This window comes from Liolophura sinensis, chromosome 12, assembly GCF_032854445.1.
Source record: "Liolophura sinensis isolate JHLJ2023 chromosome 12, CUHK_Ljap_v2, whole genome shotgun sequence".
Lineage (NCBI taxonomy): Eukaryota > Metazoa > Mollusca > Polyplacophora > Chitonida > Chitonidae > Liolophura > Liolophura sinensis.
Window position 1 is genome coordinate 1,151,519 of NC_088306.1, and position 14,479 is coordinate 1,165,997.

Genomic DNA, 14,479 nt, shown 5'->3' on the forward strand with positions numbered 1-14,479 from the left:
TCGTTTTCCGCCTCTCGACAAATTAGAGCCGGAAGTTGCGCGATTGGGCTGCGCGCGGTGTTGTCTCGTGGAGTCGCCTCCATTTGACAGTTGACATGTCACGTGGAGTTGATACTGACAGATTATTTTCTTCCGTCCGAAATAAAAATGGGATACCGCAAAATTATTCACGTGCTGACATGCGTTACAAAAGAACATAACTATTTGCAAAATTAAAAACGAAATAGATACACTTCGTTGGTGGTCGATTTGGAAGTCATTAAAGTTTACATGTAGTAATTGAATTGGCACAAATTCATTTATTTATTGTTTTAACGCCATACTCGATGTTTTGTGCACTTATATTTACAGATGGTGATATCTTCTATTGTGTCTGTGGTACACTTCCTTACACCGCGATCTACACAGGTATGTGTAAGAAAGTGTACCGATACACATTTGCTTTTTGAGAGATTGTACAGACCCTGATTATACTACAAAATTGTATACCATGACATCCATACAAAATCAATATATTTCTTCACATTATGCGAAATATGATTTCTTTTTTTATGATTCAGAACCCACCCGATTTTAATTGGCGTGTTGATATTTTAAACTCATCTGGTTTAAATTATATACATGTATATATAGGCATAGATATAAAAACTGTGACTATATACGTACAAAGTTTATAATATGGACCATTTTGACGTTGTTTTATTATTAATCCTTTAACATACCGGTATACACTTTACCCAAAAGATATATACCTATACAATTTCTCAATGGGAGCTATGAAATAACCCACTTCTGATTATTAGAATTATGGGACCCTGAACAAATGTTTGATTTGAACATAAATTTGCCTTTCCCGGACTCTCTTTCCTACATCCAGAGCTTCCTTACTAACATTTATATCAATGAAAACAATTGAATACGGTGTTAAATAACAATCAAAACAAAATTTAAAAATCAAGAAATGCAAACTGTAACTGCATGGGTAGCAATTTATTCGGCGTAATAACTTTAAACAAACTACATTATTTATCTCAGTATAATACATTTATGATAATTTATTCCAAAAAATGAAAACAAAATAATCAGTATTACTTTTTGAATTGCCGTTTAATTACTACCACTTTATATTAAGCTGCAGAAAAGTGACATCTGTTTGTAATTACCATCGCGGCCGCTAATCTAAAATTGTATAAGAATGTAATGAGAAATAAATTAATTTTTGTAAAAAAATTATGCAATAGCAATCAGACATATATACAGAGAGAGAGAGAGAGAGAGAGAGAGAGAGAGAGAGAGAGAGAGAGATACCTGTGTGGCTTACATAGTTAGCGTACCAGCGCGGCGTAATGACTCAAGGGCCTCCCACCAATGCGTTTTCTGAGTTCAAGTCCAGCTCGTGCTGGCTTCCTCTCCAGTCGTGCGTGGGAAGGTCAAGGTCTGTCAGCAACCTGTGGGTTTCCTCCGGGCTCTGTCACCTTTCCTCCCATTATACCGTGGTATAAGTGTTCTTAAGCCCGGCGTAAAACTGCAGGTACCTTGCGAAGGCCTGTGGTTTGTATACATCATCTAAATGGGCATTTCGTGTTGCTTCTAAATACGGCCTTCACGATCTACAGTGAATGAAATGCAATTAAAGATTAATTGAGGTCCTACGGTAAACATTTTGGACTGTACTGAACAAGCTAAACCGAAGGGGTGTCGCCGATTCTTTTTAGCTGATAAAATCCTTCTGACTGATATTTATACTTCAACTTCAGTATTCGTAGGAAAAAAGGGTAATCGAAACATCATATCTAATTACAGACCTGTTTCTCTTCAATTCTCGCTCTCTAAAATCCCTGAAAAAATAGTTTATACAAGGTTATGTGAATATTGTGATGAAAATAATCTTCTGATTCCCAGTAATTCTAGTTTTAAACATGGCGATTTCACTGTAAACCAAATGTTGAAAATTGTCCACAGGACCTATCAGTGCTTGGATAAAGGTGAGGATGTGGGCTTGGTTTTCCTTGACGTCAGCAAAGCGTTTGATAAAGTATGACATGAAGGATTCTTGTTCAAACTAAGACAAATTGGTATTGAAGGGTCACAACTCTCATGGATTAAAAGTTATCTGAGAGGCAGAATAATTAACGTATGCTTAAATGGCGTTAGTTCCAGTTCTAAGCGTATTTTTACCGGAGTGCCTCAAGGCTCTGTCTTGGGTCTTCTCTTATTCCTTATTTATATTAACGATATTAACCCTGATATCGAATGTGACATCAACATTTTTGCCGATGACATATCACTAGCTGAACAAGTCCGAAAATAAGATCAACCGTGACTTAAATCGTCTCTCTCAGTGGGCCGGACAATGGTTAGTTGAATTCAATGCTGCTAAAACAGTTTTTCTATATATGTCTCTAAAGAGCAGATTGGCATACCCTAAACTATTCCTCCATGGAAATGAAATTAAAAGAATCCATTCTCATAAGCATCTGGGTATTATTTTTCAAACAAAATGGGAATTGGGATGAGCACGTTCAACGTTCTTTTGAATGAACTGAATTGAGAACCCCTTAACTCTTGGCGCAAGGTGCATCGTCTGCATGCCTTCTATAAAATTATACATGGCCTCTCACCATTCTGTCTTCATAAATTGTGTACCAGTGCAGCGAATAATGTTTACTGCCTCAGAAATGTAAACAGAAATAAACCTTTCAGTTGTCGTATTAATCATTTTTATTCCTCCCCTTTCCCTTTGACAACAAAAGATTACAATAATGTACCTTCAAACTCTAGACAGTGTACGTTCACACATTTAAGAAATATATATCTGCTAATAAACCAGATAACCGCACCTTTGTATACAATCTTTTACTAGTTTTGCTTCAATAGCTCACTGTAGAATGAGGATGGCCCTAAGCCTTTAAATCGCGATCTGTTTAAATTCAATGTCATTTGTGAGTCTACCTGCCCATAGTGTGGATTGTATGAAAATGCTCAACACTATCTATTTACCTCTCCCACTTTTGTAACTGTCTATTAAATAGTTACCTAAAATACATTTAGTTGTTTTCTCAGAATTTTGATTATTTCATTTCTGTGTCTATTGTAATGTTTACCTATATGTATATATTTATGTGTGCATGTTTGCATGTTCATTGTTGTATTTGCCGAATTGTGTCCTTTATATCTCTTATACAGATATCCCCTTATATCTGTATGTGTTTTTGAGGAGATTCCCTCGTGGCCGTTGGCTGTGGGTCATCTTCAATAAAACAAAACAAAAAATTCAATTAAATTAAAAGTCCATCCAGGGTATGTATTATACATGTAATACCGTGCATCCAGGGTATGTATTATACATGTAGTACCGTACATCCAGGGTATGTATTATACATGTAATGCCGTACATCCATGGTATGTATTATACATGTAATACCGTACATCCAGGGTATGTATTATACATGTAATACCGTACATCCAAGGTATGTATTATACATGTAATACCGTACATCCAGGGTATGTATTATACATGTAATACCGTACATCCAAGGTATGTATTATACATGTAATACCGTACATCCAGGGTATGTATTATACATGTAATACCGTGCATCCAGGGTATGTATTATAAATGTAATACCGTACATCCAAGGTATGTATTATACATGTAATACCGTACATCCAGGGTATTATACATGTAATACCGTACATCCATGGTATGTATTATACATGTAATACCGTACATCCAGGGTATGTATTATACACGTAATACCGTACATCCAAGGTATGTATTATACATGTAATACCGTACATCCAGGGTATGTATTATACATGTAATACCGTACATCCAAGGTATGTATTATACATGTAATACCGTACATCCAGGGTATGTATTATACATGTAGTACCGTACATCCAAGGTATGTATTATACACGTAGTACCGTACATCCATGGTATGTATTGCACACGTAGTGCCGTACTTCCAGGGTATGTATTATACATGTAATACCGTACATCCAGGGTATGTATTATACATGTAATACCGTACATCCAGGGTATGTATTATACATGTAATACCGTACATCCAGGCTATGTATTATACATGTAGTACCGTACATCCATGGTATGTATTGCACACGTAGTGCCGTACTTCCAGGGTATGTATTGCACACGTAGTGCCGTACTTCCAGGGTATGTATTATACATGTAGTACCGTGCATCCAAGGTATGTATTATACATGTAGTGCCGTACATCCAGGGTATGTATTGTACACGTAGTACCGTGCATCCAAGGTATGTATTATACATGTAGTACCGTACATCCATGGTATGTATTATACATGTAGTACAGTACATCCAGGGTATGTATTATACATGTAATACCGTACATCCATGGTATGTATTGCACACGTAGCGCCGTACTTCCAGGGTATGTATTATACATGTAATACCGTACATCCAAGATATGTATTATACATGTAGTACCGTACATCCATGGTATGTATTGCACACGTAGTGCCGTACTTCCAGGGTATGTATTATACATGTAGTACCGTACATCCAGGATATGTATTATACATGTAGTGCCGTACATCCAGGGTATGTATTGTACACGTAGTGCCGTACATCCAGGGTATGTATTGTACACGTAGAACTGTACATCCAGGGTAAGTATTGTACACGTAGTACCGTACATTCTAAACTTCGGGTTTAGACTGTACATAGGGTTTACGTTGTATTTAGGGTTTACGTTGTACTTGGGGTTTCGGCTGTAGTTGTGGTTTACATTGTGTTTGGGGTTTACGTTTTACTTGGGGTTTAGGCTGTACTTGTGGTTTACGTTGTATTTAAAGTTTACGTTGTACTTGGGGTTTCCGCTGTACTTGTGGTTTCCGTTGTATTTAGGGTTTACGTTGTACTTGAGGTTTTGGCTGTACTTGTGGTATACATTGTATTTAGGGTTTACGTTGTACTTGGGGTTTAGGCTGTACTTGTGGTTTACATTGTATTTAGGTTTTACGTTGTACTTGGAGTTTCGACTGTACTTGTGGTTTACATTGTATTTAGGGTTTACGTTGTACTTGGGGTTTGGGCTGTACTTGTGGTTTACATTGTATTTAGGGTTTACGTTGTACTTGGGGTTTCGGCTGTACTTGTGGTTTACATTGTATTTAGGGTTTACGTTGTACTTGGGGTTTAGGCTGTACTTGTGGTTTACATTGTATTTAGGGTTTACGTTGTACTTGGGGTTTAGGCTGTACTTGTGGTTTACATTGTATTTAGGGTTTACGTTGTACTTGAAGTTTCGGCTGTACTTGTGGTTTACATTGTATTTAGGGTTTACGTTGTACTTGGGGTTTAGGCTGTACTTGTGGTTTACATTGTATTTAGGGTTTACGTTGTACTTGGGGTTTCGGCTGTACTTGTGGTTTACATTGTATTTAGGGTTTACGTTGTACTTGGGGTTTAGGCTGTACTTGTGGTTTACATTGTACTTGGGGTTTAGGCTGTACTTGTGGTTTACGTGTTATTTAGGGTTTACGTTGTAGTTGGGGTTTACGCTGCACATGAATCCTTCCTCGAGTTGCACAAAACCCGAAAACTGGAAGTTAATACATGTATTACATCATTATGTAAAAGTGTAAAATGAAAATGCAGATAATTTCACCAAAAATTTCTATTACCCTTAGTCAGTATTATGCATTTGCTGTCTTTTTGCATTTCGTAATACTTTCAAATTAGGCCTATTTTGGTTTTGTCCACTCATAATCTTGTCCGCGGCGTTACTCTTTCGTTACTGTTTATAATCTGCTGTGAATAAACAGCAGGACACGTTTCTAAACTGTTACAGAAATGTGTTTAAAATCGACACACTTATGTTTAGTGTGTGTATGACGTGAATTATGTTTCATTTTCTAGGTCTACATGCGTAAATGCATATTGATCATTTTCTAAAAAAAATACGGTGTGATCTTCATGAGGAGAAATTGATGATAGCCTATAGACAATGCCATGGCCAGTCTGCCGTGCTACATGTTTGGTGCTCCCTAAATCTCGTCCCAGTCACGCGTTGTCTTGGTTACGGCGGGTCACGCGGAAATTTTGTAAGCGCCATAAAAAGCATGGCGGTAATTGGGTCGACTTCCTAATCAGTTCTCTATTCATAAAATGGAAGAAAAAATAATAAACTGCGGAGATCGTGATAACTGAGTCAGAATCGCGAAAAAAACATCGGGCGAAATATCAGGAGGCTGTTAGCAGGAGGCGCAGTTTTAGTTAATGTGTCTATGATGTAGAAGGTCTGTGTGGAAGCTATACGCACCAAGATCATGCCTGAACATGATTTGATGAATATATGAAAATATTCCTACCATTTATATGCAAATATAGCATGCATAGCTTTACAAATGACACCAAGCACCCTTACTGCTTTAAGGTTCGGCCCCTATGTTTCATAATGTTGATGCGGCTATGGAATGGCAAATTAATCTAAACTTCAATTCTGCCGTGTTGGCAGGCGACTCATCAACTTTACCTAACAGGAAACAAAGAAAGCCAAGATTTCGTTACACGAAACAAAGATACAAATATATATAAATCCAGAAGTCACAAATGTCTGCCACAGCCATGGTACAAATTCCTGCACTACAGACAAAGGGGCGATACTTTGCATTTCCGTCCTATCTGGCAATGGTGAAAATCACGCAGTTGAGACAATTCCTTTATCCGGATCCCGATACAAATCACAACTGGAATTAATGGATTTGTCCTTAGTCAATAGCAAACCTGTGTGCATAGTTTAATAACTCGAGCATAATTTATTAGTTTGTTGTCTGTATTCGCATGAGTGTTTCAGTTAATATAAACCAGGATTATGGGGTTAGGGAAAACAGTGTGGCGGTAGTGAGCCGACGCGCGTCGCCAAGTTCCGGACTCCTGCCTAAGTTCAACTCTCGACCTACCCCATTTGTTAACGGTCAGAAGTCTATTGCGGTTAATAAACTTCTGCTACGGTCTAACTGTACAGAGAGGGAGAGAGAGCTTATAAATTATTGGCGTCTTCCAAATATGGGCCCCCAGTTTAATCGCAGGGGCGAGACCAGCGTTTGAAATATATTTTTTTATTTTATTTTAAAGGTATTTTACGCCGTACTCAAGAGTATTTTACGATGGCGGCCAGCATCATGGTGGGAGGAACCCGGGGGAAAACCACGACCTTCCGCAGGCTGGTGCCAGACCGTTTGGTAAAGGACATTCTGAATTAGCCAACGAGGTATTAAATGGCTATAAAGGTAGATACTAAGTACACAACGTTACGAAAACTGCAGTTTGGGATAATGAAGAGAAATCTATCTGTACAACATAATGCTATAACAAAAGTGAAAACAATCATTGACCGTGTAGATGTAAATAGTGATACATAACTAAGCAATTGTTCTACAAATGGCCCTTTGCGTTCAAACCACCTGTATGCTGCATGGAATGATGAGACGAACGTTGTCACACATGTAGGGGACTATACATTCAAATATCTACTTTAACAGTCATTTTACTCTGGTCTTGAGAAGTGTAATATTGCTGCCTACTATACATGATTTTGAATGTAATAATAAAGGTTATGAACATAGGTGTTACAATTACCGATTTTCGTCTAAGATCGAATGTTTATTATTTATTTATTTGTGTGATTGTTGTTTTAGTCCGTAGTTAAGAATATTTCATTTATACGACTTCTGCTAGCATTATGGTGAGGGAAACCTGGCAGAGCCCGCTGGAAAACCCACGACCACCCGCAGGTTGCTGGCAGACCTTCCCTTGTACAATATTCAAGCGAAAGAAACCTTAACTGAATTAAGTGCGGTTAAACGTTTTGACTGTAAGATTCAGCCCATATGGACACTATTCGTTATTTCCTGCATATGTAGCATACATTGAGTGCGTAAAAGCCACAAGAAATGAATCTCCAGAGCTGAACATCATTAAAACCATGAAAAGGTTGCTTGACGACTTTGGTAGCAAATATTAACAACATGGTACTCTGCAGAAACAGTGCTGCCTAACTGAAGATACATATACCATTGTGGATGTACAGATGTGCACATCCACAATGGTATATGTATATCGGTGGTACATATTTTGTGTACTTTTTAACCTTTAAAATACATAATTTGTGTACTGCCGATTCTGTAATTGTGCATTTTATCATAATATTGTGTACTACTCGTACTTATCGATTTTAGAGAGTACATATAAATATATATGAATTTTTACAATTCATGGATAGCTTTGTACTTTTCTTGGCAAAAATAGCTCAGCGCAAATCCAAGCAAATTTTACAATAGCCCATATAATTATCTCACAAAATTATCAGCTTATGGTTTATGCATTTTTACCGTCCAAATGGGGTAATAGGCTTCTTAAGATATACTATAAAACGTGTCGAATTATACCTTCTTCAAACCTTAGCATCATTTTAGCTGTGTAAATAGTACGGGTATGGATCTGGTATTTTCTGAAAGGCGGTAATTTGAGCTATTCTTGGTAAAAACAATAAATTTATCTGCTTGGTGAATATGGATTTTTTGCCAAAAGTAGCGTCTTTAAAAGAAACAGTGAAGACAAAAGATAATAAATAACGTTCGTGATTTCGGATGAGGGATGAAAACGGGCATAAACGGCCACAGCCATCTCGTTCTGGCGTACTTAGTTACCTTATAAATTCACCTTTAATCTAGAATAGTTACTAATCCATGGGATACGCCATATTAGAGAAGCCGGCAAAATGATCAGATGGCTAGAGATAACCCGCGCCGGATAGGTTAAAATTTATAACATGTCGACGGTTTCGATTTTCCCATTGTTCGCGATTTTGCTAACTTTGAATGGCAATACGTCAAGAAAAAAATGGTAGGAATTTTTTAAAAATCTTTATGAGTCCCACCATAATGCTGGCCGTGTAAGTAAGATATTAATGAGTACGGCGTAAAACAGCAATCAAATAAATAATTAAATAAATAAATAAATAATCTCTATGAGGAACGCTCCATCGATGCACATATACATTTCCTCCAGAGTTGTGTTTTCTTGCAAAGAGCGGTTTATTCGTAACTTAAAATAAACCAGTAAATACATTCGGAAAGAAATCGATACAGGAAAAACTGATGACCATATTTTGAACTCTTGTGGAACCAATATTCCTTTGTTGACGCCTGTTGAATTGCCGCGTATACATATTCCTTAGCGTGGTAATTTGTGTTGCTTCCTGCATAATGAATCAATTTTCTTAGGGAGTCTCCGTGCCGAGCTGGATAGCGTGCCAGCGCGAGGCAGTCACCCAGCAGCTTCTCAAAGCGGTCAGTGTGAGTTCAAGTCACCTCATGCATGCCTATAATACATCAATCTGTCAACTTCTCACCGTTGTTTCTGTGGACCGCTAAGATACAACTGCGCTCCTTGGAAATATGTGACTTCGACAACATTTCAAGATGGCGGTCAGAGTGGCGTCCCCTGAAACGCAAAACTATTAGAGAATATGTATGTATGTAGGTATGTATGCTTTGGGTTTAAACGTTGTACTTAAACATTTTTCCGTCAAATAGCGACGAAGAGTCATTAGGTGTGTGTGCATATATTGTGTGTTCTTGTGGCAGGACGAGTCCATGCCTCCAATGAAAGTGCGGCCTGCAATGAAGTATCATACGGATGACACCAGACATGACACCCCACCAAGTCCTTTTATACTGACATATATATATATATATATATATATATATATATATATATATATATATATATATATATATATATATGTCAGCTAGCTTGAACTCATGGATTGACTTAATATGTTAATCATATGTTATGATTGACTTAATTGTAAAAGGTTATTTATTTGCATCGACTTTTTCCCTATCCTTTTATCTCTCATTTCAACAGATTTTACCCATCTGCTTTCGCTTTCCAAACACCATCAGCATGTGATACTACACAGTAACGTTAAATTGTGGGACATATACAGTCAAAGTATAAGAGGTTATTGATAAAAGATGTTGTCGGCTGTTAGAGTTAAATACAGTTATGGGTCAAACGTCAATGGTTTCCACCCACCATAATGCTGGCCGCCGTTGTATAAGTGAAGCATTCTTGAGTATGGCGTTAAACACCAATCAAATAAAATAAATAAATGTCGTTTTCCACTCCATATATTAACAAAATACCTAATTTTCTGCTATTTGGTGCATATTAAAACCTGGTAAAACGATTGTCACTGTGACAGTTGCGCTATGAACAAACGGAAACAGTTGTGCTTGTTGAATGTAATAAAAATTCCACCAGCAAGGCCATGAATAACCTTTTACATGTAACGAGTCACATTTGGTCAATACAGCCTTTTTTAAACCAAGGTTCTGCTGGTGTAGCCGGCTGAGCAGCCTCGAGGCCTGGTCCCTTTACATTGTTTTAATGTGATTGTATGTTAAATTTGATGAGAGCACAGCAATTAGAGTAATTCTAGACCAATGACCTCTGATAAATTGCGATTAACATCACTGCATATATATTTTAACCTAATTCTACTTAAAGTGACATGGTTGCTCAAAATTTGGATTTCTAAACAAATTCTGATACCGACGTCTTAACGAAGTTTTGAAGTTCGTTCATAAACTAAATCACTTCCGTTGAAATAAAAAATATTCATTCAGTATGTAGCTTGTACGAGCCCGGAGAGGTCCTGCCGTTATTCGATTTCAACACAAAGAGGGCAGGCCATTTTGCTTCATTAATATTCAACCGGAAGGGCCTAAAGCAAGTGCTCAGCGTTCGGCAAGTTCCCTATGACACCGACTTTCGATCAGTCGACGTAGGCCTACACTGTAAGACGGGTCGGAAGCTGGAGGTCACGTGACCACCTTTTCCTGTCTAAAACAAAATGGCCGCGCAATGTTAAAGCATACACAAAAGGTCACTTTTGCCACTTTGCTAGCGACCAGTAAGGCCTAGTTGTACAAATAATATCTCGAAGGTTCTGCAGAAATACTCAGACGATCTGGAAAATCCAGCGCATACAAGATCGCTGATAGCGATTCAAAAATAGGCATTTTCCTATGCAATAACGTTGGGAGGACCGTTTTTTTCACCCACCTAGCTTCCGATCCGTCTTACAGAATTGCTACATGCAGTGTACAGCAGCTTAAACAGCACTGAGAAAAGGTTACAGATAATCTTCTCATTAAACTAAGAATCAGAAACGCGTGTCTGTTGGAAGGTTAACACATCCTGTCTACAACAAAAATAGGCTAACATTTGCACCACCTATAAAGAAGTAGTTTTGCGACATCTTCGTGTTTCGTGAGACCTTTTCTTCTTTTTTTCTTTGTACTCCACCGTTCAAACTGACCGCCAATTACACCTCTAGACTTGCTTGTCAACCTGTCGAGTTCTTTTCTACGTCTCTTTTTGGTCGATCCTGTCACGAGCGAGCCGTAAGTCCTTCTTTTATCAGTCGTGTGTATCAGCTATCAACATATTAAGTTTACCGAGCGCTGTGCGCATGCTCCATTTCCACTGATTTGACAGCTCCTCATTTAAATATTCTGACAGAATTTCCAGTTTTTATTTTTATTTCTTTTTTTTCTTCTTTGGATATTTTTAAACATTCGTTTAACGTCCAAAGCTGGGGGTAGGATTAACCAAAAGATTGTAGCTTTTACGTCTTGAGAACAATACCGGATACACATGTCATTCTGTAGTAATGCAAAAATACCTTATATTTGGGCGACCATGTCAATTTAAACCAAGGTGCCAGGTGGCTAGTAATTTCCATCTGTTTATGCATTTACATAAACAGTTATAATTTAACCCTAACTGGGGTAAATTGACAAGAGGCCCTATTTCACCGGTTACGTGCGACCATTTGCCAACTGTCACACTGTCGGCGCTGCTCTGGTTTTACTCTCTATATATACTGTAACAATTTTAATATATTTTAAGGTTTGAGGCTTGGTTATTAAGGGACAGCTCAGTCGCAATGAACATTGACACAAGTGAGAGCAAAATTAAGTGCTGTCTTTGGCAACATATATGGAATCCGTATGCGGACATCTCGTCCCACGTCTCGCGGTTCGAGGCCTGCGGCACAAGAACGGAGCAAATCGCGGGCGAACAGTACCGTCATCGTGCCAAGGTGCGGGACGAGATGTTCTCATCCGGCTTCCATGCACATGGGCAAATCGTGGTACGTGGAGGTTTTAATAAATAAATAAAAAGCAATAGGCCAGCTTGATTGTCACGACCTTGTACTTGACTATTAATACGCGGCTGCGCCTTAAAGACATGGATTCTAAAACACAAACAACGCTGGCCCAGGACTGATGATCTCGCAGCAATCTCCCTTTAGATCACTCTGCCAGTGTCGGAACTGTGCCTATAACACGAACATTAGTGTAACTACGAACAGTTTGTGAGCTGTTTCAGTCTGTTCCAGCGACTTACAGCCGCTGTCACAGCGGCAAGAGCTGAATTCGAACGCGCGACATCAGGTCAAAGTCCTGCTTGTTGCGATGACCCAGTCTCCGTAGCCTACTGGTTATCGCGCCTTCGTACCAGAATGACCCAGGAACCTCTCACAAATGCGAACGATTTATAGCTCTTTCATGCTGGTTTCCTCTCCAGTCGTGCTTGGGAAGGTCTTCTAGCAGCCCCGTAGATGCTTGTGGATTTTCGCCGAGCTCTGCCCAGTTTAAACCCACCGTAATACTGGTGAAGTTGTCTTGAGAACGGCGTAAATCCAAAAAAAAAAACAAACAAATTCCCTCATCTGAGCGAGCGAGCCTACAGGTTACCCACTATGTACGCAAAGCCATGCGCAGTATATACCTTGCTTTTCTCCTGGCATGGCGGGTCGAGGTTAGGCTGTACATATACGCGTAACCAATATATAACTGTCTATATCTGTCGGAAGATAAACGCTCACGTGCTACCGTTTATCTTGTCAGAATGCGGAGATCACTCCGTACCCTGGCCCACACCATTGCTGCCTATAAAAATAGGTAAAGAGGCCATGTCGCCCCGTTTAAAGAGCAATGTCTCGTGAATTGACACGTAGGCACCCGCTTCCCACTTCCCCCAAGATCTCTCCAACACACACTGACTTGAAACGTCTAAAACTGAGTATTTTTTGGTATCTATGGTCTTTGTTTAATAATGTCATAAGGGAGGATGTCACACAGGTTTAATAAACATTTTTTCACTAGAATTTGTTCTTTTCAGCTAACAAATGTATTAAACCTCAATTTGGATCATATTTATATATTTATTATAACTGTTCATGTTTATAAATATTATCATAATTTAGGTTAAATGCATTTGTTTTGATATAAACAGCAAATTTACATTCAAATAAATTTATTAGACAAGCATCACATCCTTATTTAGAACACTATTATGCAACAACCATAAATACCAAAAGTTGGTCCCAATTACCTGCTATACAAAAATATTTTTAAATACCCTTTTCTCTTGAAATTTGTGCAAATCTGCTATATTCACGGAAATATTCAATCATTTATTTGGTCACACGTGAAAAGGTCAGCAAGCAACCTGCGGATGGTCTTGTGTTTCCAGAACCCAGTTTCCTCCCACTATAATGCTGGCCGCCGTCGCATAAGTGAAATATTCGTGAGTACGGCGTCAAAAACAAATGAAATAAATAATCAATAAATAATTTATTTGATTCAGTTTTATTTACTTTTTATACCGTTGTTTAAGGCCATATTTGAATAAAGCATTTGTCTCTCATATGATGGCAATCAGTTACATAAGCGAAGGGAACAGGATTGCTCTGGTTAAGGTAGCAAACCAATTATTTATTGACGAAATTTTCCAAACAAAACGTACAGACTTGCATGCCATAGATGGAAAACAGATGGTCTTCAACTAATGCGTACACTACACGAACTGCCACACGAGCCTCACCCCCCAGATTATTGTCACCAAAACCCTACGAACAGGGAGAACGGGGGAATCTTAAAAATTTCCTACCCAAAGCCGCTATTGAAAGCGCGCCAAGTAAGCCAGCATTTGAAATTCACCCTCCAAAGCAACTCTATCTCTCTATCTGACTTTCCTTTTCACTGAGTTTATTTATAGAAGCAAAGCTCACCCAAATACTTCTCATTCTTTTTTGGGACACCTATTCTTATATAAACATTTCTTCGTAAAGTACACTAGGAGCGTAAAGCTCATTCATAAACCCCACCATTTCGGTGCCACCCTGGGAACGCACTTAACCTATATAGCTCCAGGATTACATCCACATTCCGTGAACGTGAACTTTCTGCAGTGTGCTGAGCGTTGTAGACGGTGCCAGCTCAACTACACGAAAGTTTAATACCAGTGGGGTCGTGTGTTCTAGTTCTCAATAGCTGGACTTTGGACTTTTGTGAAAAAGGTTTTCCGGTAAATGGTGAAGTGAAATGGCTTCCCCTTGGGGAACAT